The sequence below is a fragment of the Sinohyriopsis cumingii genome, chromosome 17 (assembly GCF_028554795.1).
Source record: "Sinohyriopsis cumingii isolate HCF-2022 chromosome 17, ASM2855479v2, whole genome shotgun sequence".
NCBI classification, from domain to species: Eukaryota; Metazoa; Mollusca; class Bivalvia; order Unionida; family Unionidae; genus Sinohyriopsis; species Sinohyriopsis cumingii.
Window position 1 is genome coordinate 32,361,548 of NC_142977.1, and position 27,077 is coordinate 32,388,624.

At 40.5% G+C, this 27,077-nt stretch overlaps 1 protein-coding gene across 1 annotated transcript in view; it reads right to left on the reverse strand.

The window, feature by feature from the left end:
• Positions 1–23,408, reverse strand: part of LOC149778369 (uncharacterized) — a 34,364-nt gene extending 10,956 nt beyond the window's left edge. Inside the window, exon 1 of the mRNA XM_089939188.1 lies at positions 23,301–23,408. The gene's annotated coding sequence lies outside the window, so the exon portion shown is untranslated. The remainder of the gene's footprint in view (positions 1–23,300) is intronic.
• Positions 23,409–27,077: the final 3,669 nt, after the last annotated feature.

Sequence of the window (27,077 nt, forward strand, 5' to 3'; positions counted from 1 at the left end):
GCGTGCCATTCACAGGTAAGTTGCATGCATTGCCGGTGTTGGGCTCAATGGAACATCAAGTGGGGGTCGTAAATCCACCCTTGACAGACTGCCGGGGAGGGGGGGGGGGAATGTATGCTAATTATGTAGACCATGGGTGAATCGACATCCACTCGGAATTGAGCAAGGCGTGGCCACCATTGGAATCGCAAGTTTAAATCTAGTGTCTTGAAACTAAACGCCAGTATTTGCTAAACCATCTTGCGAGAATTACATAAGGAAGTTATAAGCTACTCCGACGTCATTGGAAATTGGCGGGAAACATTGTTATTCTGGGAATTACAAAGGAGCTTCGGACAGGTCAATGACTCATTTCCTCGATTGTCTCAATCTATTAAGGTAATTGTACTTTAATTATGCGCAGTATGTATACTTCATTACTAGAATCGTTAGTACGTAGAATTACTATTTGTAGGGTTTGATTAATTTGTAGTGTTTGATCTACATGCATATTTTGAGATATGAGCAATGTTTATGCAAATAATATTGTTTTTCGCTATTTGGGTAATTCGTAGTAACCTCGTGCATTTATTCTTGTGATATTCTAGATTTGCAAATGTTGAATTGAATTATAACTTTGTATAATGGTTGCAGTGTGCAACATTAGTTAATAGGGGTATTTGACTATTTGTGTATACTTTGTAGGAGTATAATGATTTGTAAGGATATATCAGCGCATGGATATGTGGATATCTGTGTACACTTTGTAGAAGTGTAATGTACAGAAATGCGTCTGATTATGTGATATTGTTCTGTATAATAAGATTGAGATTCTATGTATACCGATGTGATGAAATCTATTGATATGTGCATGATAAGCAGTTGATACCGTGTAAACCATATCAGAAAGTATGGGTATTTCGATGTGCACGAATGCGTTACCAAAGAAGGTAATCGCTTATCTGATGATATATTGTTGTTTAGTGTGAGACTAGATAGCTAGAGGAATATACTAATGTCCTTGTGTGCGTTGGGACAGGAAGCGTTTAGTGATCGGAGGAGCTGTAGGATACAGAGAAGGAAATACCCTGGTACAGTTAGTCACGAGTCTCTGGGAGACAAGAAAAGGAGAGAAAGGAACTGGAGGAAGTGGAAGGGTGAAGGAAGTGGTTCTTGGACTGAAGGGGTACTGGGTACCAGTCAAGAAATACTACAGATGAGTAGAAACACAGGACAGGAGGAAAAATCTATCACACTAAGTCAGATGATGAAATAGGCCGTCACGTGGTCGAGTGAAAGACGAGTGATAGGGTGTTGAATATTGAATTTCATTTGAGGAAGGAATATCTGTCATTGAATGGCATTAAATTTGTTGTTTATTTGAATTCCACCTTTTGTGTATTCAGTAATTTAAGTGTTGGCATCGCTGACTGGGGGCTCGGAGCTTTGCACCTCTATCACTACTTCAATTTCAAACAAAAACGAGCCAGGGTGGGTCTTCTGTAATAATTAAAGATAATACTGGGAGCACCCCACCCCAACCTAAGGTAGTCTACGAGACCTTTACATCTACATTAATATATAGGTAAGATAATATTTATTTCAAGTCGAAATGATTTAAAACAACCATTCAACCTAAGTTCAAATGCGCTTTTTACAGATATTACATTAGAATCAATACATATATTAAATCAAACATGATTTGCAAGACATGCAAACACAGCATAATACAAAGATAAAATTGAAAAAACCCACATCACATGCATTAAAACTATAAGCAAGCAAACCATTTTATACACCAGTACTTAAAAGTGAATTTAAGATTTGGGTAAATTACGAATCGCAAGTTAAGATAATTTACAGAACAAAAATGTCTGTGCTACTAAAATTTATAGGCAAAAACAGAAAATGTAAATCGAACGCAGCAGCACAAAATCTGGACTAAGAACATGCTGAAATGCAGAGTATGCCTTGCTAAACAAACGAATACAGTATGGCACTTGATAGTACATTGCACAAGGCAAAACAGTACCATCATGTGTTAGTAGTATAGTGGGACACTCTAGGTACAATGCGACTTACCATTAAAAACAGGGTCCCAGTACTCTGGGGACAATGGGAAATTTATCATTGTGGGCCAGTCTAGGGACAATGGGAATTTAACATAGGGAATTTTAACATGGGTGGGTCTATACAGGGACAAAAAGTATTGGGCCTGTCTAGGAACAATTGGAAAATACATTACAGGTAAGGTGACGTCACAGCACTGACAATTAGCAACAATGTAGCAAGGGCCTGACCTCAATTGGGACCAAAGCGGGAAAAAAATCTAGAACGCATGGCGGGAACGGGACTGGCGGGACAGCCTTAGATAACACATACAACAGACAACATACAAAGAACTATACAAGTGATTAAAAAAAATTAGTCAAGAAAGCAAATCTTTTTGAGGCATATGAGTGGCCCTGAAAAGGGCCTTTGGGTTTTTGTTAACTTCATTCCGTTAACATAGAGGGCAACGCATATGTCTTCTTCTCTTCCTCAAACTTGTTCTGACTTCTGGACCGTAGATGAGAACTCTCTTCAAACAGCCTTGTCTTTCCACATAAATTCATTCCCAAACTCTCGTATCAATGATCAGGATAATTGTCCATGATGATCTGACATACATGGGTAAGTCCGTAGGGAACAGCATTGACGATACGAGAGTAGACGATTCTACATTTGTCCACATCTTGTAACGAGAACGGTTGAAGGGAATGAAGTGAACTGCGGTTATTTATTGTGGAAGTGCGGATAGAAACGGATTGAGTTTATTAACCAATCCAAACACGCGTTACAAAATTCAGTCGCAACACGGAGTCGGTCTTCCAGTCCGAAGAGAGCGGACTGTACGTCACATCACCTATATAGATGCTCTAGCGTCTGTGCGCAGTCAATCCATGCGACACAGTTTTCAAACATGACGGCTACCAAAGTCAACACAGGCCTACCTCCAGATGAGGTCGATCTTAATTGGAATTTAGTCGATTTTCTTCTTCGCAAGAATTTGTTTCGGTACCAGTAATTTGTACAACACCAGAAAGAAGCAGAACAAGCTTTTTTCCTTCAACAGCAACAGCGAGAAGAAGAAGGAAACGACAAGAAGAAGAAGCAGCAGAGAAGATACAAGGTCTAGGAGAGAAGGAGAATATTGAAAGTGGAAAGGTAACGGTACTCTTAGACATTTTAGCAGATTTAAGGAGTCTGAAACAAATGTATCAGAATTCTTTGTTTCGACCCAAGAGATTAAGACCTTACAAAGCCAAACAACCCAGCCCTGTTACTACGCCTGCGATGCTACCCCTAGTAATTTGTACCAAATGATCATTGACAGGAGCAAGTCCAGAAGTAGGACTTGGCCGTGTCCAAGGATTAAGGCAGTTAAAGATGATTACGTCCCGTTCCTGAGTTTGTTTGTTTTTTTTTAAAAAAAAACACAACGGTCCTTTTCAGGGCCACCCACTTCTCTCGAAAAGAGATAGTATTTCAAATGCCAAAATCAATTAAAACTCAAAAGCCTCTTTTTACCCATGATATACGTGTGTGAGTGAGTCAGTGCGTGAGTGTAGGTCCATATTCTAATAAAATCAAAACCAGGAGATACTTACGTTTTCTGTCTGGTCTATTCTGGTACAAATTTTACAATCCAATTCACAAAACAACACTTTAAATAGTTAATAGACTTCTGTATCTTTGTTCACTCTCTCTCTATTTTTTTTTTTGTTGTTGTTGAATTTTTTCACTGTCACAGGTTATTCCTCCTCATCTTCCTCACTTTCTCCTCGTCTTCGTTTCTTCTCTTTTTTCTCTTTCTGCAGGTGTCTGAGTTCTTCCTTTGGGGAGGGTACCTCTTCTCCCTATTCAGAACCCCTCTCTTCCTCTTGATCCTGTTATTTCTCAGGGCATTCTGAACACCAATGAACTTTCTCTTGACAATGATAACAGGTATCTTGACGTTTGTCTCTTCTGACACCTGTCTTGCTTTATTGACGGTCTGGACACTCTGTAGTCCAATGCTCTTTCTTCTTGAGAGTGAAATGAATATTGGAAGGGAAGACAAACACCCTTTATAATTACTCGGGTTTGACATGGATATATCGTGACCCATGGCGTTTAAAATGTATTTATTTGATTTTTCGCAGTCAAGATGAAACGATCCCATCATGTCGTGGAGAACGGAGAAGAAAGTAAGAGGCAGAACGTGAATTATCGCCTTGTACAGTAGCTGAAGTCTTGGCACAAATTCATGCCAGTGATTTTGAAGATAACATGATTGAGCCAGATTCCAGACGGAGAGATTCTACACACAGCCAAAATTCACCACCATTAGTAAATCCCAAAAAGTACTATCACATTCGAGAGACGGAAAAGCGCTCCTCTAGAAAATTTAGAACGACGGCTTACACTTACACGGTGTATTATAAAGATTTCAAGTCCAACGTACCGCTGGAGAAAACAGAGGCTTCATCACTGAGGTGTGGAAATCTTTGTTAACCACTCTGAAACGACAATGTGAAGCCAAAGAAGACGATCGCTTGGGACTTTCCATTCATCACGATAGTTTGAAGTCCCCCGTTTGGATTGAGTTTAGCAGCCCAGTCGAATTGACACATTCCAAAGTCTTTGAAAAGATTCAACACGTGCAACAACCCAACGACACGTTTCACATCACTGATGGAAAAGCGACATTGTTCATGACCCACGTATCTATTCCCCAAGGGACCGGGCTCGAAAAAGTGTTATTAGTGAACGACCGTATGCCAACAAGAACGAAACGGTAGAATGGAAAAGACCCAAACAACAAAGAGAAGCAGATATCCTGGTACGACAAGCGGGGCTGTCCGAAAACACACCAAGTGGTATTCCTGAAATGCAGAAATTGCAAGATATCCTAGCTCCACACTACACCTTGAAAGTGCACCCTCAAGACGTGCGAGAAATTCTATTGTTTCGAGGCAAACCTTTCAAAGGCGGAAAATACATTCACGTCTATTATCACGATGAACAGTTCGATGCCATCACCAGTATCACCGCTCTCATGGGATACATTTATTACTGTGAGAAATGTGACTATGGCTATAACAATCGAGAGCAACACAAACGTTGTGGATCGAAATGCTGAGGATGTTTGGCCTCTCAACCCTGTCTGGACAAAGGACAAGAACGAGTGCATTGTCCAGCTTGTCAGCGCACTATTGTCAGCCCTACCTGTTACCAACAACATTTGAAGACGAAAGGTTCACAGCAGAAAAGTGTTTGTCAACTCCTGAGATTGAGTCCTACTTGTGGACAAGACATACGTACCAATGATGCCAAGACATACGTAAGTTCAGGAAAGAAACTATGTCGCATTTGTCACCAAATCGTGGACTTGAAAAACGAATGCTACATCCAAAACTACCATTCCAAACAAAAGGAGGAAGATGACCAGAAGAACGGCAATTTCATCTTTATCGATTTCGATTGCATGCAAGAGACCGGTTTTCACATTCCTTGTTTCTGCGTGGCTCATCGAGAGTGCGAGAAGTGCAAACAATAGCCTATCTTTAGTCATTGCCTTCACTGCAGCAAGATTCCTGGACGTGAAAACATCTTTCAGGGACCTAACACGCTTGCCGATTTCGCCCAATGGATCTTAGATGCCATCGACGAAATGTAGAGCCCAGAGGACATCGAACGTTACGGAGATTGCCATTGCCAAGCCACGATAATAGCTCACAAATGCCTGGGATACGATGGACAGTTTCTTTTGAGATACTATACGGAAAGAGGCACCAAACGTCCTAAAGTGATTTTGAACGGAGCCAAAATCATATCCATGCAATTGGGTCAAGTACAGTTTAAAGATTCGATGAGCTCCTTGGCCATGCCTTTGAGTCAAATGTACAGCGTTTCGAATGACAGAAATGGCCAAATGCTACTTCCAGCACTTTTTCAATACCGAAACCAAACAACACACCGTTCTAACCCATTTGCCTGAGGCTCACGACTACAACCCCGACAACATGCGTACCAAACAACAAGAAGCGTTCTACGCTTGGTACCAGGCTCAAGCCTCAGACCCTTCGACTTTCAGGTAGAAATGTTAAAGCATTGTCGTTCCGACGTGGACATTTTACGGCGTTGCTGTGAAAAATTTCTAGAACTGTTCATGGAACATAGAGGAATCGATTCTTTGAAAGAAGCCTGCACCATTGCCAATGTGTGTTCCTTAGTGTACCGCTAACGATTCATGCCCGAGTCATCAACCCTCAAACGATCGACTTTGTCAAACGTCAGTACTCGATCAAAGCCCTACGCTGGCTACATTACTTGTGTGACAAGGAAGACAAATGGATCAAACATGTCCGCAACGGAGAACGCGAAAAGACCATCAGAACGTATTCAGTGGATGGATGGGACTTAGAAAACACCAAGAAACTGTACGACTTTAACGGTTGCTTATTTCACGGATGTCCCTCTGCTACACTCAACATGACACTAAAAATCAGTTTATACAACGGACCATGGAAGACTTGTACGAGGCCACTTGTCAGCAGCGCTTGAAGTTAGAACAGCAGGGATACCAAGCAGTGGAAATGTGGGAAGATGAGAACAATCACCGTTTGAAAATCGATCCCGAGTTAAAACGCATCGTGGAACGTTACAAGTTGGTGGACCCCACTGAACCCGCGCAATAGTTTGTACGGATGACGGATAAATGCCATCTGTTTGTTGTACCAAGCCGACGAGGAGAAAGGAGAAGAAATCAAATATTTGGATGCATGTTCTCTGTATCCCTACGGATGCAAATATTGTCGCTTTCCCTCAGGACACCTGCAGTAGCTGACAGAAGACATCGACCTGGACCACATTGGACAATACGAAGGATTGATCAAGTGCAATATCTTGCCTCCTACGGACTTGTATCATCCCGTTTTTTCTCACCATTGCCAAGGGGTCCCCGAGTGGCCGAGTGGTCTCCGTTACGGATCACAGCCATCTCACCTCTGTCTGCGCCGGTTCGAGTCTCGGATTCAGCCAATGTGGGTATGTGAGTTAGCTTGCCAGTAACTTCTCGTGGGTCGGTGATTCTTTCCTGGGTTTTCCCGGGTTCTTCCTCCACCATTAATACTGGCCGCCATGTATAGCCTATCGTGTGCTGAAAAATGGCGTTAAACCCCACAACAACAACATATAACAACAACAACCATTGCTAAGGATAATTGATGTTTCCCTTGTGCCGAGCTTGTGCCGAAACGTGTAACCAAGACCAACCTTGTCAGCACACCCAGGGAGAACGCGCCTTGACGGGAACGTTGGTCAGCGTGGAATTGTTCAAAGCTCTGAACCTGGGATATCAACTCTTAGAAGTGTACAAAATTTATCACATTCCCAAGACAGAAAAATAACGCATGGGCGACGAGACTAAGAATGGCATTTTCGCGGACTACGTGGATGCCTTTTTAAAACTGAAACAAAAAGCCAGTAGATATCCTTCCTGGTGCCACACTCCCGAAGACCAAAGGAAATTCAAAGAGAAATACTGGGAGCAGGGAGGCATCACTTTAGATCACGTGGAGAAAAACAAATGCAGGCGATCGTTTGCCAAAGTGATGTTAAATTGCTTGCGGAGCAAAATGGCACAATGACCGTCTTTCCCCAAGACAGAGCATTTGAAAGAACCTTCCCGGTACTTTCAGATGATTCACGAAAAAGCACAATACATGAAAGCCTTGCGTTTTCATCTTGATACTTCTCGACCTCTACGGGATTAAAAGATTCGTCAACTCTTAGGTACCGAAGATGTGTATGACGATGTGTGTGTAGCTTGTGACTTACACCCTCATTGGACAGATGTAAGTGACTGAAAACTTGGGGATTAGAGGCTTGGACCAAATAATTGGTCAATTATGCCCAAGAGTTGCTATCCTCAATTCAAAGGTCCAGGCAAAAAAGTTACTTTTAAAACTGTGTTAGTGACAGTACTAGAAGAACCCGTCACCGAGGACAACCACTACCATCAATGACAGGACTTTCAAAGACATTCCCGAAAGACCATTCCTGGAGGACACCTGTGTGACTGTACCCAATATAGAGACTCTAACAACATTACACACTATCCGTAGGATAACTTGGTTACCAAAAACATGTTGTACAGTGACTTGTTTATATCCCACTTTGATCATTGTGATGTGTATTGTATCATTGCACTTAACCATTTGGCTTTTATGTATTTTTGTCTTTCGTGTTGTTCCATTTTAACTTGCAATAAACGTGCCCCGAAAAAAGTATAAAAACTCTTGTCTTGTCCGTCTTCCTGTCACAAGTGACATTCCTTTCACTATCGCTACGTCTGCTTCTCTCTCTCTCTCTCTCTCTCTCTCTCTCTCTCTACCTCCGCTTTCAAAGTCATCGACGAACACTTAGATCGTGTCAGTAAGGAGGCCTTCTGTCTTCGCCATCCCTTTAACATGTTAATTGCTGGACCTAGTGGTTCAGGCGAAACCGAATTTGTTAAACGTTTGATCGAACGTCCACCTCAACAGGTCGTGTGGTGTTACGAAGAGTGGTAATCGACTTAAAGCCTCTTGCGAGAAAGTCAAGGCGATTCCATCGTGTTTGTGGAAGGCATTCCTAGTAAAGACGAAGGGATCGTATCTGACCCCAGTCAAGCCCATCTGGTCATTTTCGATGACATGTTAGGAGAAGGCGAAGAAGAAATTAAGCTGTGGTTTACGCGTAAATGGCATCGTCGTAATGCCAGTGTCATTTATATTACCAAAATAGTGTATATAAGTAAAGCCCATCGCACCATCAGTCTCAGTGTTCATTAGGTGGTCTTGTTTAAAAGCCCTAGAGATAAATGACAAGTGCAAATCTTAGCCAAGCATTTAGGAAAATCTTGGCTGACTCGTGCGTAGGACGATGCCACTCAAACCCCACACGCCTATTTACTCGTGGATTTAAAATCTACTTTCCCCGATTTTTTGTTGTTGCGATTTCGTACCCATCTCTTTCACCACTGGTGTCAGACGGAATGCCTTTCTTGAACACGTTCTCGTTGTCGACTTAACAAAAAAATATATAAAAACGTCGGACACTTTGGGTCTGTCTCACGCAAGGTCAACAATACGTCCCTTCAGTCTCATATTCCCGTCAAATTGACTCTTTCCTTGTACGATATCAGTCGCAGAACAAAGTCCACAAATATGTGCTCGTGTCTTAGAAGCCAGTCTCAAAGAAGTCTTACGATGGTTTACGGTGACAGCACGTCAATTACTGCAAGGCATCATTCACATTTATCATCAAACCAAATGCTTTTTTGACGCAACTGGCTGATCGCTACATCGACCAAAATGCAAATCATGTTGAAACCTCGAGGGCGCGGTTCTCTAGGAGGTGTCATCATTCGTTCCCTCTTAAAATGGGATCCTAATGCTCCCAAAGTCCTCCCCAAGAAAAAAGCCACTCTCAAAAATGCCAAACGAAGCCTAAACAAGAAAAAGAGCAGTGTGTCAAGACCAGGTCACAGCCCCAGAAATAGAAAGCACACAGAAAAAGAAAAAAGTCCTCAGAAAAAGTAAAGCCCTCAGAAAACAGCTTCTACTAACAAGAGATGTACTTCGACCAGGACGCAACCTTACATTCGCAAACCACGACTTTCAGCGACGTTGACTAGGTCTCCAGTAGCCTCAGTTGTTGGGAATGCTTACCAAACCCAATTTGACATCCGTTCTTCCGTTGATGAAACAATGGAAACCCACGTCTCCAAGAACTTTTCCTCCAGCGGTGAATCCCTCCTCCTGGTTGGCTGCAGTGACTGTTGCACACAAAGTACCTGCTCCCAAAATCAAAGTCCAAGAGAGATCGAACATGTGACAGAGTTTACTGGATTTGTCCAAGCAAGAACTGTCCCGAATTAGTCCGTTTAGAACCCCTCCATGACCCGTGATGCCTGTCATCAAGTTGATTCGTCGTAAAGACAATCGGTGGCGACGCGTTCCAGTATAAAAGAAGGCATGAGGCAAAGAATCGGAATAAGTGTTTTTGTGCTGCCGAACACCCAAATATGTCACCCCGCAGAAGCCATCCCTCTTCTAAACCCAATGGAAAGAAAAGGACTGCCTCCTCGTTTAGTTAAACATGGGGACATGTTGTCCGTCTTGTCCGAAGCTTCTCCATCTATGCGAAAAGAAAAAAACTCATTCAAACGGCCTCCAAACATGTCATCAATACCGTTTGCGAATGTTGTTTGAACGTCATGAAAGGCACGATACCTTTCTCTAAACACCAGAAAAAGTCCTTAGCCACACATCGTCACCTTCTTCACCAAATGGTTCAAACGTAAATCCCCATTCGTGAAAAGAAATAGATGTCGGTACAGGGCTTATTAAATGGTACCGCTATGGCTGCATATTCCTGCAGGCAATTATTTTAGCGGTCAACATTGGGTGAACGCAAATGCTAACAGATTGAATGCACTGCTTGGTAATTTCTTTGGACTAAAAACAAAAAAGTGTCACCATCGAGTACCAAAATGTAGCTTGTCGCCTAGTGATGCAATTTCCAGAGGAAAAAGTGATAGGTGTTAGATTTTGTCCTGAATTGTATGACATTTTGGGTGGAGACATGAACGTACTAATGGGTAGAGCTTTACCAACCGTTACCATCAATCTGGATTTTGCAAAATAGCTTCGTTCCCGGTAGAACTGAACCAAGGACTGAATTTGATCTTTGTGTACTCATGAGGTGGTGGAGTACAACGTGATGGGACACACCTCCGTACCGTTACTGCGTGTCATTCCTTTCGAAGTGGAATCGTACATCTTCACTATTTACCCGTCATATTTTGACACTGTTAACATTGCTATGAAAGGAGATCTTGGACAAAATATTCCATTCACCAAAGAGAAAGTCACGGTGAAACTCCATTTTCGACAAAGATTCCCGAAGGACTCGTAAGTCATGTATCCAGTGTAGCAAGGCATCGCTCCACAGCCAGGACATGGTTTAGGAGATATGCTGGAATCGGCCTTTCGTTCCTCTGCCCAGGTGTTGAAACCAATGGTGACACGAGGATTGCACGCTTTGAAAGATGCCGCATTAACGCACGGTAAAGAATGTCTCCAAAGTGTCATCATTGACAAACAAAACCCTAGAAAAGCTTTTCTGAGAGCAGGCAAACATGTCTTGATCCAAACGGGCAAAGACATTTTGGGTCGACGAGAAACTCCTATAAATACCCTGAACACTGCAGAGTCAGGCATTCCTGCTTCCCTGACACCACAGCAAGGACAAGGCAGAAAGAGACGACAAGGAAAACACCCCTTCAGAAACCTTCACACACAAAATGATAGAAAGACTAAGAAAGAAAGAACCGTTCGAGACTCAGACGTCTTTGATTATTGAAAAAACGACACTGAAAAAGAAAAATGATGTACCGAGAGTCTTGCGCCTGTTCCAAGTCGGATCTGGATCTGTTTGCCATGCTACCAACTATGATGACGATGCAAGAATATCAATGGGTCGAATTTCATCCCGTCTCCTATTTGACAGCCTCAGCTCCCATCGAGTTTGAAATCAAAGGAGAGCTCGAAGATTACATCGATTTGAACAGCATTTACTTGTACCTGGAAGACACATCGACGGACTGTTCCAATCGAAGGGACGGTGAGTTAGTAGCTCCCGTTAATAATTGTATGTATTCTTTGTTCAGCGAAGTGGATCTGTATTTGAATAACAAACTGTCAGCAGCCACATGGATACTTACCCTTATCGACCGTACATGGAAAATCTGTTGACGTATGGTACCGAAGCCAAAAACACTCATTTGGATGACGACAATAAGGGATTTACTGGACGTCAAGAGAAAATCAGACTAAGCCATAGTTTAGTACTAATGGATCGTTTGCATTTGGACATGTGGTTGCAAGAGAAGTATTTGCTGAACGGCGCAAATGTTCGCGTGGGACTGAATCGTAGTAGTGCCTCTTTCTATTTGATGGCTGCAACTGCCGATTACAAAACCATTATCCAAGAAGCTAGGCTCTATGTGATACGCGTGGAAATGTTACCTAAAGTGGGAAAAGACATCAGTCACATTTTGAGTAGAACGACCGCCAAGTATCCGATACGACGCGTGGAAGTAAAAGCTGGACATCAATCCTTGATCGAAGATGATCTCTTCTAAAGACAGTCACCCGAGCGTTTAATCCTTGGCATCGTCAAAAATTCAGCATTCAACAGAGTCCAGAATGAAACTCCTTTCGAGTCTATGCATTACAATGTATTCGTCCATTGTTGATCGAAGTCAGTCACGATGGCAAGGCCTTGTGTACCAGACCCTTCGAACCAAACTTTACACCAGAAGACTTGCTTGACTTGTCCCTGTACGAAGCCATTAGACAGTTAGGGACCAACACCACTCACGTCATTACGTGCGACGCTTACCCAGGATGCTACACTTTGTGGGCTTTTGATTTCACTCCAGACCAAGACAGCAACGAGGGACATTTCCACCCTATAAAATCCGGCCAGATTCGTGTTGAACTTTAGTTTGCACACCCACCTCCAGACCACACAGTGAATATCATCCTGTATGCTGATTTCGATAATACCATAGAAATCAACAGTTTGAGAGAAATCATTCTATACTATTAGAAACAATGGGTGACTGTAATCTCTCTTTGAATGGTGGATAATCAATGGAAATAGCATGGAATGATACATTTGAAGCAGAACCCCAAGACAAAAACGAAAAAGTCATAGTGATGAAGTCCAGATGGCCAGAACAAGTACAATATTTAGTCTCCTGTTTTGACAAACACCTGGCAGAATAAATTACGGAATTGATAAAGAAAGATTGGTATGGATGTCAAAACGATCATCCCAGTCAAATTCAACACGATAAATATCTGATACTGAGTCAAGAAGAAAAATTGGACGAGCATCTGAACGAAGTCAGGATTGAAATGGTCACTTATCATTACCTGTGAATAAAAAAACAACAAGAAAAAGAAAAATAAAACACAAAAAATGGATACCTGGGAACTTTATTAGCGATTGAACCACACAGTTCGTACACTACTTCTTGGAATCCTGTCGTATGTGCTAAAGATGAACATTCTCATCGCAAAACTGAAGACCATAAAGCTTATGTCATCAACACGGACGACAGTCATCGCCCAGGAACCCACTGGGTAGCTGTCTACTTTCACCGTGATGGTTGTGTGGAGTATTTTGATTCGTATGGATTGCAACCTTTGGAAGACGATAGCATTGACGTTATGAGAGAAATGCCCAGAGGACACGATTCAATAAGGCACAGATTCCATGGTGTGTGGACAATATTGTGTGTATTTTCTTCACCAACGTAGCCATGGATATTCTTTGGAACATTTAGTGACTTAGTATGATCGTCACTCATCTAGAAACGATGACATAGTAGATCGATGATTTTGTGACCATTATGGTTATATTTTGTCTTTAGCTAGGAAACGTAGTGTACATCAATGGCCAAGGACTTCCATCATTGGAAGTCTAGCTTCACTTCACAACGTTATCAAACTTGTCCAAAATATGTTGTTCTTTCAATGAATATTTGTTAGACTTTTTGATTGTTTAAAAAATGTTTTATGTTTGATTGTTAATTGTTAATTGTTGGTTGTTAGTTATTTGATTAAAATTCGTGTTTTGGAAAAAAAGGCGTCTGTCGTTTATTTTCCGCTTTTATGATGATCCATACTCATTGATTTCTCTCTATCCTTCACCCTCAAATCAAACTATCCTAGCGTTCCTACTTTAAACAGTGTAGGGATGTTTTCTATCGCATCCGCGCTTGAACCATATAAAGCGAGTCAGTCTCCAGTCTGACCATCCAGTGTTGATTCATCCTCATGTGGGGATGTGCTCAAGACTAGCCAAACTGAACAAAGCTTACGTGAATTTACATCGTGTCAAGCAAAACCGGATACCTAAGCCTGAGTAGATAGAGAATGTCAGAATGTTGAAAGTGACTGAAGACCTGATAGAAGAGCTCTTCAGAGAGGAAATCAAGAAAGAAAAGGAAGAATGGACAGAGAAATACTGACTTTAGAAGCAGAGAGAACATCAGCAACAGCAGCAGCAGAAACCATACAGAGGTTTTGTCGACTGCCTTGTAGAAACCAAAGAGTTCTTCTCTTTCCGAAGAAGCAGACCCTATCATGTGGGAAAGACAGTCTCCAGACGGGGACGCAATTTTAGACAATAAAAAAATGCCATAACTCCTCGTCCACAAGAACAGCCGTTTTCAGGACTACCCAATACTAAAGAAAAGAGACACTAATTCTATTGTCAATATACCATTAGTAAGTTTTAAATAATGGAAGTGTGTCTATAAGCACTTCGTTTCTTTGACTTTGGTAGAAGTGTGTCTATAAGCACTTCGTTTCCGTGTCTTGTCAAAATTAATATGTATGTGATTGTGTTTGTAGTTAGTGATTGTAAGTGAAAAAACGGGTGAATGTTTCTTTCAGGTCTGCGCGTTCCATATAAAGGGAGCGCTCGTCAGTCTGGCTACCCCTTGTTGATTCAACAACTGTGATGAATGAGGAGCAGACTCGCAAAACTGATGCAACTCCAGAAGCACCAGGAATATACCTTGCGACTCCAAGATGAGCTGGCCATGGATGCAGTCAAAGAAAGAGATAGGATAGAAGAGGAAGAGGACAAAAAGAAGAAAGAAATTATCCTGCCTCACCGGATGCTAAGACAGAGCGTGAAGTTAAGCGCATGGTGAGGACATTCCATAAATAGAGGTCTGGGACCAAGAATTGCAGAGGCAAGAGCGGGAGCCTCAGCGGACGCAGGAGGAAAGAAGGCAGCATAAACGTGTGCAGAGTGAAGACTGGAAAAGTAAAGCCAGTCAACGTCCCTCAGCACTTCCAACTACGCGCATCAGTTGGGAGCAGGACTGGAGCAGACGATGCGTTTGTGGGACTAGACCTGGAAGAAGCCGACATTAAGAGGTGTATCTAGAGTCATAAAAGCAGCCCTTTTCAGGGCTAATCAAAGCTCTTTAAAAGAGACACTATTCAACTTGCCAATTTGTGTAAATGTGGAGTAGTGTAATTATAAACACTCACTCCTTTACTAATGTGATTTTGTGGTTTGTGTGTGTGCGTGTTTGTTTGTATGAGCTCACCTACATTTGTGTGAATAGTAGAATGTGTGTTTGCATAAGTGCGCATACGTTTGTCCATAGTAGATTTTTGGTTTTGAAAGCGATCGCCTACGTTTGTGTGGATAGTAAATATTGTGGTTTTTGAAAGCATATTTTGATTTTTTGGATAGTATAGTAAGGGTTTGTTTTTCTGCTTCCCGTGTGTTGATAGTATATTTTGGTTTTGTGGATAGTATAGTAAGGGTTTGTTTTTCTCCTTCCCGTGTGTGGATAGTATATTTTAGTTTTGTGGATAGTATAGTAAGGGTTTGTTTTTCTCATTCACGTGTGGATAGTATATCTTGGTTTGTTTTTTTCCTTCCCGTATGTGGAAAGTATATATTGTGGTTATTTATAGTATATTTTGGGTTTGTTCTTTATTCTTCCCATGTGGATAGTAAAATTTGGTTTGTGTTTGCTCCTCACCTCTGTGTTGATAGTATATTTGTGGCTTTTGATAATATATAATAGTTTTTAACCTTTTCTTCTGCGTGAGTGTAAAGGATGTTTTCCTTCACGTCAGCGCTTTACAAATATAAAGTCAAAGCGTTCGTAGTTCGCGCCAAGAGCGCAACCCAAATACCCCTATGAATACAGACCAAGCAATCGCATTAGATAAACTTACCTCCAGCCCACCTAAGCAACGCCCAACCACTATCTACAACAAAAGAGTTAATCGGGATACTGGAACAAGGTAAAATAACATCACCAGTCAGAACCTACGCTGACGTGGTTAACTCAAACAATACTCTACCTCCAAAGACTCCAGAACCATCAACAACGGTTAATGTATCCACGACAACAGACAACTGTATAAAAAGGCCATCAGTCTCAGATAAAAATAACCACCGGATTAAAAAGGAAGTACTACATAACAGCCAAATACCTGGACCATCAAAAGTAATAAAATACTACCAAGAGCAAGAGGATATCAGAATTAAAACACTCATTGCCTCATTAAGTCCACCACATGGAAAAAAACTGCACCAGCATTAGTAAAAGCGGTTAAATATGTCGACAAGGGAAAAAACCCTATGAATGGTCAATCCAAGGCCAAGTCAGCAACCAAGAAAAAACAAGAAACAGAACCAAAAACAAAACAAGATAAAAAATATTCCAAGTAACTTAACAATTAATGAACGACATTCATAGCCAAAATCAAATGGCACTCCAAAGGAGAATGACAGTATCACCAAGGAGAACAAAATAACAACCCTACAATGGCTAGCAAATCCACATACCATAATCAACAAACCAGGAAATACCACCCCAGGGAACATACTATATTTATCACGAGTAATGGTTCCCAAGTACTTTTAACCTTAGCACTAGAACTATTGATACAGCCTTAACCAAAAAGCACATGGAGGAGAATTTAAACTAATAAGACCCAGAACACGCTACCTTATAGTATGGTGTAGCACGCTACATCAAGTGTCCAAATATATGGAAATTGACCAAATTGGTCACATAAGGGTGTCAGTGACCAGGCACACCGCTTGTAACACCAGGTCACCCAACGACAGCCAGATTAAAAGGAAACTCCTAACCAAACCGGAAAAGAACACGTGAAGCCTCTGAAGGAATCTGCACCAACTTGTACATAAAAAAAGGTATTCAAGCTAAGCAGATGACACCATCAAAGTTCCAGTGCCAAAATTACAAAAGAATTAACACACCAAGGATCTAATATCAAGAGGTCAATTATGACGAAGAACAAAATAGGACAAGAAACCTCATCGATACTTGTGAAATTTTTATCAACACCACCCCTCCTTGTTAGATTTGGAAACAACGGGCAATAATACAAGCTGGAGGATTATGTTAACAAACCCAGATTCTGTAGCAATTGCAAAACATGGGGACATCACACAAGAACATGCACTTACAAAACAAGGTGCAACACCTGTGGCGGCCAACATGGCGGCAAGTGCGCATATCAAGGAATACGGTGCGCGAACTGCCGAGAACCGCATCACCCAAAATCTGATGAGTGTATTTATTACACCAGAGAAAAAGAAATCATCCATCAAATGGAAACGGATAATACATCATACCAAAAGACCAAATCCTCAGTGAGGAAACTTAGTCAATGAAAATTAACCCAGACAATGGTAATTCAGCCAATTCAACCATATTCCTTGATGTCACCAAAAGATCACCAACGATCCAATAAACAATGCAGTGGCAATGCAAATAAAAGAAAAGGAGATGATATGAAAATATACAATGACAGTGGAAAACAGGACCGATTACCATCTCCTAAGGAACCATTAATAAGTTATAGCAACGCAAACCAAAACCAGAAACTTGAACCCATACCCACGTTACCTCTGATGGTAAGGAGGTCAACAATAAAGGTGATATTAGTTTAATAGACCACTTTCCGCTAAGCGCTCTGCGTAAGTATATCGGAGAATTCATAGTGGGTATCATAAATATAACCCAGAATAATTTAACCCCAACCCAACCCACGTTTAGACTATTATCTGAATTACGTGAAAAATATCTAAGTAAATTTAACTAAACAAACTTTATCTTCACAATGCTCCTTATATAATATATCTTAATATTACTGATAACCAATCTAAATCAAAAGGTGATACGGACAGAAAGCAATCATTAGTCATAAGGCAATGGAATTTCCGCGGATTAATTAAGAACAATTCTGAATTAATAGTCAAATCAAATAAAGAAAAAAAATAAACCAGACATCATATGTCTGCAAGAGACACATCTGTCTAGTGCTACTATATTCATACCGAAAATCCTAGGTTATGCAACCAATTATTTACAAAACAGAACAAATGGAAAAAAGGGAGGGGATTAGCCATTTATATTCATAACTCTATCCCCAATACAACATTAGGATTGACCCAAACAGAATCTAACAATTGAGATTCGATTGAATTTCAGTCTGTAATAATTCATACAGGACGCTCAGATATTGCAATTTGCCATGTTTATGATCCAGGGATTATAACTCCCACCACAATCAAGACTTATCAACAACTTACAAATAACCAAATAAACTGCATCATATGTGGAGACCTTAATGCCCATAGCGATTGATGGGGTGGTGGTCATAGGGATAAAAGAGGGAAACTATCAGAAGAATGGTTGCTTAGAACAAATTTAGTCATTTTAAACAACGGAGCTGAAGCAAGAATTAATCCGGAAAACGGTCGTTAGCAGCTATAGACCTCACTATCTCTACACCCAAATTAGCTGAAATAGCAGACTAGGAAGTGGACCAAACCAGTACGCTAGGGAGTGACCATTTCCCAATAATAATCACCCTAAACCTAACTATCCCTATCACTAACTGAGCTAGGATTCCCAAATGGAAATTAGATAAGGCAGACTGGCTCACATTTAGGACTACACTTGAAGACATAAAAATAGATGAACTTCAATATGTGGATATCAATAAATATAACCAGAATGTAATAGATGCGCTCTCATCAGCGGCTAAATTAAGCATTCCCAGAACGTGAGGAAATAATATCCAAATATACAAAACCCGTACCATCGTGGAATGAGGAATGTAAACAAGTCCTTAAGGAAAAGAAAAAGGTCCTGAACAAGTTTAAACATACCGGCCTTTCCACGGATTTTATAGTATACAAAGGCAAGGAACAAGCAGCCAAACGCAGTATCCGCACCGCAATGCTGAACACCTGGCAAGAATATCGCTCGTCTCTGGACTATAGAAGCAATGCAAAATAGATATGGACCCAAATAAAAGCAATGAAAGGAAAAGCTTCTCAACCTACGCCAAATATAACCGGAGCATATTCCAAAAAGGATAAAGCTAACCTGTTAGCAGAACATTATGCCAAGATGATCAAGAGTAAAAACCGTTCTGCTTGGTTCTAAACACATCGGAAACTTGCGGAGAAGAATTACGCCGAACTATCTACCGACTTGAGAATTGACTACAATCCTCTACACCTAGACTTTACCATAAATGAATGAAGAACTGCCCGGGTAAATAAAAAGACAACCTCACCAGGGGAAGAAAGCACAGGATACGAATTCTACAAGAACCTACCGGATAGTATGGAGACCATAATGCTGGACCTAATCAACACTTCCTGGAAAACCGGAAAAATCCCTAACAAGTGGAAACAAGCAATAGTTATTCCAATTCCAAAAGCAGGAACAGACCCGACAGAAATAAACTCCTATAGGCCAATCTCCCTCACAGACAATACATGTAAAGTGACCGAAACTAAGAGCAACAACAGGCTTAAACATCACAACCTAATTTCTAAAATTCAAAGCGGCTTTCGCAATAAAAGTTCCATTCTAGATCAGTTATTCCGGCTGGAATCGAGTGTTAAATTAGCATTTAACGCTAAGGAAATGCGACCGAAATATAATAGAATTTTCCTGGATTTAGAGAAAGCGTTTGATCTATTGTGAACAAAAGGCCTAATTGCGAAACTAATCCACTACGGTATCAGCGGCCGTATGTACGAGTGGATATCTACATTCCTCACCGGTCGAAAAATTAGAGCAAGAATAGGGGACTAATATGCGGACAACCACGTATTAGAAAATGGCACTCCACAAGGCAGTGTCCAAAGTCATACCCTCTTCAATATTATGATTCATGATCTGGAGCGAGCTGTTGACCTCAATAAAATAAATTTATCCCAATTTGCAGTCGACAGGGGTATATGGAGGGCAGGGAACCCTGCCAGGAACAAATTAATAAGCGAAATCCAATCGACCTTAAATCAGATTGGAAAGTGGGCTGATAAATGGGGTTTCAAAATCCCAAAAGAAAAATTGGTAGGAATTCTATTTACACCTAGATCCAAGATCAAAATAAAGTACCCAATCCTATACATTCAAGATACACAAATTATATTCGTAAAAGCCACCAAATTCCTAGGTATGTACTTTGATGAGCATATCACCTGGAAGTATCATATCTAGGAGCTCATTAGATGAAGTCTGGACTTGAACCTGCTCAAAAACATTAAAGGATTAAATTGGGGACCATACCCGTATATCCTCTTAATCATATACAGATCATTAATGAGCTCTAAGCTGGATTATGGGTGCCAGGTGTATGCCTCGTCGAAGTCGTACCTATTAAAAAAGCTAAACATTCATGCAAAAGCCCTCCGCATATGCACAGGTGTGCATAACAATACCACAAGAGAGGAAATACAAATATTAACAGGAAAACCCCGCTTCGTCTACGAAGAGAAGAGCTATTACATAGATATGCGACCAGATTATCAATCCATGAAGACTCACACCCAACCAAGATCTGTGTAGCAAAATTTAACATCCCCTTCAGACGTAAGTTAGTCCCGGAGACAATAGGAGGAAAGAAAATTCACGAATTAACCAAACATCTTGACATTCCAAACATACAAGCTGAACAAATCGCATACCCTGATCCCATACCACGGACATGCAACACAGTGCATATCAATTTCAGCGCAACCAGGATTGGACCTAAAAATGACATATCTCTAGAGATAAGATCTACAATACTCTCTAACATAGAAAACTCATATCAAGATTATATTAAGATTTATACTAATGGATCAAAAACAAACAATCCTATTAGAACAGCAGCCGCTATAGTAGTACCGGAAGAAAAAAAACATACAGCTTGGAGCTAGACTCCCAGATAACTACTCTATTCACACAGCAGAAGTCTGGGCCATACTTGAAGCCATTAAAAGAGTGAAATAGACAAACATTCGCAAAGCAACATTTATCAGTGACTCGCTAAGCTAAATCACTGAAATCCGGCATCTCCACCTTCCGCGACAATTTCATCAAAGAGACCAACCTGTTACTGAGACAAATGGAAAACAAGGACAGATAATCGAATTTATGTGGGTACCATCCCATATCACATCCTAGGAAACGAAAAAGCTGACCAAGCAGCTAAAAACAAACTTCAGAAAAGCAACCATATCATAATCCAGTACAATTGCAAAGAATACTATAGCATAATCAGGAATAAAATTCTAGGGAAATGGCAGCAAGAATGGGACATTAGTACAAAAGGTCGCACGCTTTACCTCATACAAAAGGAAATATCCAGGAGTATAAAAGCGCCGATTCTGGCCAACAAACAAAACCAGAAAGATATCAACAGAATCAAAACTGGAAATACATTACTGGCCAGCAGTTTCGGAAAATACATCCATATTAACAATGTTAGAGGCGTGAATTGCCCGCACTGCCCAACCCCAGAAGATTTACACCATGTATTTAATGAGTGCAACAAATATCAAGCACAACTGGACATCTTTAAGACAAATCAAAAACGGATAGGATCCCCAACAATCTACCCTGAATTCCTGTCGTCCAGTAACCCTAACATCAATTCTACATATAATAATTTCCTATTTTTCCTGAAAGAAATTGGCAAACAAGGAAAAATTAACGCTTTATGATCATCCCCTCACGACACTCCACTTAGAGCCATATATATATATATATATATATATATATATATATATATATATATATATATATATATATATATATATTGAAAAATGTATTAAAAAATAGAAATATATATTAAATTTTTTAAAATTATTATTCCTTTCCTTCCTTTTTTCACTATATCGAACAGCACATACACAGTCTTTAAAAATTCAACCATACGCTATTTACTCTGGAAATTGGGATCAAAATTAACTCTGGATGTCAGAACCAGCTCCCGTCCTATTTATACCCCTACCATCCAACCCTCAACCAGACATTCAGTCATACTATGTTAGCAGGTATCAAACCTACTACCCCGATGAACGTGCCATCATGATACTGGGATAGCGCTGTAAGTGTGGTGTAATTCCCCAATAAACTAAGCAATTAATACAGACTAAAAATGATGAGCTTGGGTGCTCCTATTCCTGTTCGTCGTTTGTTCCGTGGGATTACATTATCCCGAAATCTGACTCAACTAAGTAGCCCACTTTGTGTGCATTAAAGCGTTGCGGGATGAGGCTCTTTTTCCGTCCCTATCGAACAATTAATTAGTCCGCTATTGTGGAATTTAAATCGTCGGGCATGCACTATATGCGTAAGCGACGCTAATCAAATTTCATCATCATCATCATCATCGCTCGCGCCATTCATCATTAAATAAAGGAAGATGACAAGAGTTGTTTAACAAATTGAAGGACAGTTGGTACTACATGGTGGATGTTTCCTATGTGGTGGAAAGGTTAGAAATGAATGGAGGTATCCAGTTACCAAAGACTTTGTGACAAGTCAAGTGACCAGCCTGAACGTAGCCAGGGACCTGGTACAAGGTACGACAGATGATGAAGAAGAAATGTTAAGAGGTTTCATTCAATTTTCGTGTGTGAGAGTGGGCACATTGAAGGAGACCATTGATAATGTGATGAAAGTAAGGTCTTTTTAGAAGACATATTGCATAGGATAGAGTGATCCTTTGTGAAGTGGGGGCTGGACCAATAAAAGAAAGAAGAAATAATGAGAAACGTTATGGAAGAAGAAGTGCAGAAGGTAAAAGGTGGTCTGAAGAAAGAAAGGAAAAGGAAAACAGAAAGAAGAAAGAGGAGTTTGAAAAAATGAATGAAAACTGGATGAAGGTGCAGGAGAAATTTAGATCAATGGGACATGCTGACTGGATGCCAGAGACGGAAAAGAAGATTAGGAAAAAGAAAGGAATTATTGAGAAAGTGAGGAAATGGTGGAAGAACTGGAGAAAATAGGAAGTTCATAGTGATTGCACTGTCGCTCATCTGTCTTGTATGGGCTTGCCAGACGCGTAGTCGGTAAGACTTAATTTGGGACAGTACATTCACCACGAATGTCCTCAAAACTTAAATATAGGATTTTTATCACCTAAATAACAACATACACAACCCAGAAGTTCGACTAAACTAGCTGTTTCCACCATGACTAGAAACCCAATTATTTACATTTCCGAAAAGAGGTGTTGTGTACATTCTAAATTGTTAAGATTCCGTGGTAACCAATAAAAGTAAAAATTGTTGATTATATATATATATATATATATATATATATATATATATATATATATATATATATATATATATATATATATAATCGTCTGACCTACCTTAGAAGGCTCTCCTATCTGGACGTGTGAACATGAAAATATTCACAGGCTTATCAAAGTTTATGAGTCATGATTTGAGAGAAATGTCACGAAATGTCATATCACTACATGGATATTGCCTTGCTTTCAGTACTGCTTGACCTATATCAAGAGCACAAAAAAAAATACACACAAGCTATAGGTCGCTTTCAAGTTGTATTGCAACAACAACAACAGTGGAATTAACAATAAAAAGAAGAGCTAGTGTGTCAGTTTAATTCCAAACACGCAAATTCTGGTTGTACAACACGGTGTATATATTGATGAACATGAGATTTTAAACTAGGTGTCATACTTTATTGTCTGTGAGAAAAAGATTAAAAGACTACAGCTTTTCGACATGTGTTTCAACGAATTTCTTGCCAGAATAAATTTTCACTAATTACCTCGTAAATCCAATCGATCACGCATTGGTTAAGTACTTTCGAAATCACGACTAACTTATGATCGAATAATTCCTGTATAATTTGCATTTCTTTACCACACTATATGGATTTGCATTAGTTTCGTGGGTTTAAAGTCCTTTTTCACCACGTGATCCATGGCGTCCAGTATATTTTGTGGAGAAAGAACCACCGACCCACGGGAAGCTCCTAACAAGTTTTCTCACATACCCACATTGACCGAGCCGAGATTCGAACCCAAGAGGACAGAGGTGAGATGTCAGGTCGGGCCTATCGATAATGGCGATCGCCTTACACCACTCGGCCACCCGGGGCCCCAGACTATACGGAAACGTGTTGGGTTATTTCCATATAAGATAAGGCCATTAGGCTTCAAAAGCATTCGCTGTGGAAGAAGAAACCATAAAGACCCAAGTTTTTATGTCAATGTATATTACATTTTTAAAAGAATTCGGCCTATAATCTGCGCCAATCATTTTTGTGTCGATGTGCCTTGAATCCCTATGGCTAACAATAAAGATTCATAATATTACAGTCGAATGCAGTCTTCGATTTACGGAGTATCGTAGCCCATCATAGCACCACGACCACCGTACTAATACTGAATTTAATGTTCTTTTCAATACCATTCTTCAGTAATTGGGATTTTATCAAACAACTAAGTGAATATGTCATTTCTGTGTCAACAATAGTAGTATGAGCAAACTAGTCCGAGATTTTGTGTCAACAGTAGTAGTATGAGCATACCAGTCTGAGATTTTGTGTCAACAGTAGTAGTATGAACATACCAGTCCGAGATTTTGTGTCAACAGTAGTAGTATGAGCATAGCAGTCAACAATTTTGTGTTAACAGTAGTAGTATGAACATACCAGTCCGAGATTTTGTGTCAACAGTAGTAGTATGAGCATAGCAGTCAACGATTTTGTGTCAACAGTAGTAGTATGAGCATACCAGTCTGAGATTTTGCTACTGATCTTGGTCAAAGCCATTTATCCCCGTTTCCTATGACTTTATCTTCACATGTGCACGCAAAACCGCCAAGCAAAGCTACAATGAGGCGCCATCATACGAGTGTAAAGAATTATCGGGTAGAATATTTTAACCTAAACCAGAAACCAAACAAACAACTATCATACTACTCTCGATCTCACGAATGTTATTATTCTATTACTAATGAGGTCCTATAGTCTTATATTTTTATTGACTTAATGCTATCAATTATGGGCTGTAGATCTCTCTCTCTCAGAAATTATTGATTTAATATTTTCAGTTACAAATTGCAGATGTTTTCTGGTTGATACCATATCGTTTTTTTTATACAGATGGGCATTATTTGAGAGCATTCCATATTTGATATAATCTGCTTGAGCTGATTCCATTTATTTTCTGGACAGAGGTGGAACCATCAAGGGATTGTACTCCCGCAATCATTTGCTTGTTTTCTTTGCATTTATATACATATTTTCCGTTTTACAAGGAAATTTACTCCACTGAGTAAGTGGGGCTTTCCGAAGACGTTATAGCTAACGACTTTATCTGTGCATGAAGATGTCGGTGCTTTTCCATTTCGACAAGCGCCGTCTCGAACTCACCCATGCTAATCGTTTTATCGAGTACATCTTGAAACGCATGCGATCCCCAAGTATTTATCCGATCCGCAGCGACGCCTTTCGTGCTATCATCGACTAGCATTGCAAGTTGTTAAGCGATTAGGCCTGCGATAATCTTTGGGGCTCACGTAAACAATCCATGCATAACATCACCATGGGATCGCAGGCGGTTCAATCGATTCGAAATCGACTATGACGTTAAGCAATTCTTGCATCACCTAAACAGTTACACTCTCATCAACAGCAACAATGCCCGCCTTGGTTATTAAAATTATCAATTAATCAACTCGACATCGTATATCCGATTCTACAATTGCAAATCTGGTAAGAGTATGGTTGTTTTGCAAAATGATTATACTAAACTACAGATATCTAAAGAATAGCTCAAAGATGCATCTGATCCCGTGTTTGATATTTACGAGTAACTGTTGCGTAAACGGGTTTGCTCGCGATGACAACATGCAAGGGTCTTACATGTCAATGTACGTGCCTTTCAAATCTTTTTGTAGCCACCAATACCAATCGAATAAATTTGGGGGCACAGTCCCAAGTAATCCTCTATGAGCTTGCTCGCATATTGATCCTTCGAATTCTCCACTATTTTTTCCTTTTTATTGTTAAACAGCTGGTGTTCCGCTGAAACTCGCTGGTGTTGATATTGTTAGCGAGCGCTGCCCCACACAGGTCTGCATAACATTGATGGTAGTTACATGCATGAGTGACGAATCCGTGTTCGTTTACAGTAGTTTAATGTCAACGTACCGGGGTTATATTGAATTGTATTAAAACGCATACATGAAGAGCTTGGAAAGATCTAACACACACGCGCCAACGCATCTAGGTTTCGTTAGTTTCAGTTTTGATTTTTTGTTTAATATGAACATCAATGAGTCTGCCGTTAGATAGCTTTATTGGCGCCAATGCGGAATCAGCAATACTTCACATAAGTTTATCTTGCTAGCTGTCCCTAACACTATCGACGCATACGATCCGCATGGTCTCTATTGTTTTTCCCACCACACCGTTGTTTACGAGTGTAAAGGACTCCTTTACAAACTCATTAGTTGCGATAGTGCCAGATCCGAATTCACTGTACACAAGGCGCCATCTAGTAACATTGATACAAGCATAACACCTCGAGGGCTCGCAGCATACGCATTCCCTACATCAATTATAACCGGTAGTTTTGTATGTGTACAACAGAGTTTCGCTTAGTTCCTATGACTGTTAAATATTTCACGCATTCTGTTAACTTTCTTGTGGAATCATCAATGATTCCACACTGATATAGTGACAGCCACTCGCGGTGCACCGACAGCACTACCGGGGCCGGCCGATAATCGTTATGGGTGTGGTGAAGCTCGTCTGGACATTCCAGGTCAAAAAGGAAGTATCGAATATCGCAGCTACTATCATGGTTTTGAATGTCTACATTTGTGGGATCGATACATTGAAACTCGCATTAGCTGCATCATCGCCCATAAATACGGGTTGTTGGCATAAAGATCCGTGATGCGACTGTCTATGATAGCGTGGCCCTTTCCATCCAGGAGAGGATTGTTCGCGCGAGCGTAGCGATGACTAATCATGGAGATTTCGCCCCTGATTCCACGTTCAACAAAATGATGTTGGTCAGTCTCGGTGAGCAAGTCCAGGTCGACCTTGGTTTGATACATCAATTCATCACAGGACATTGCAGCTGACGAAAGGTTGCGGGCGGGAT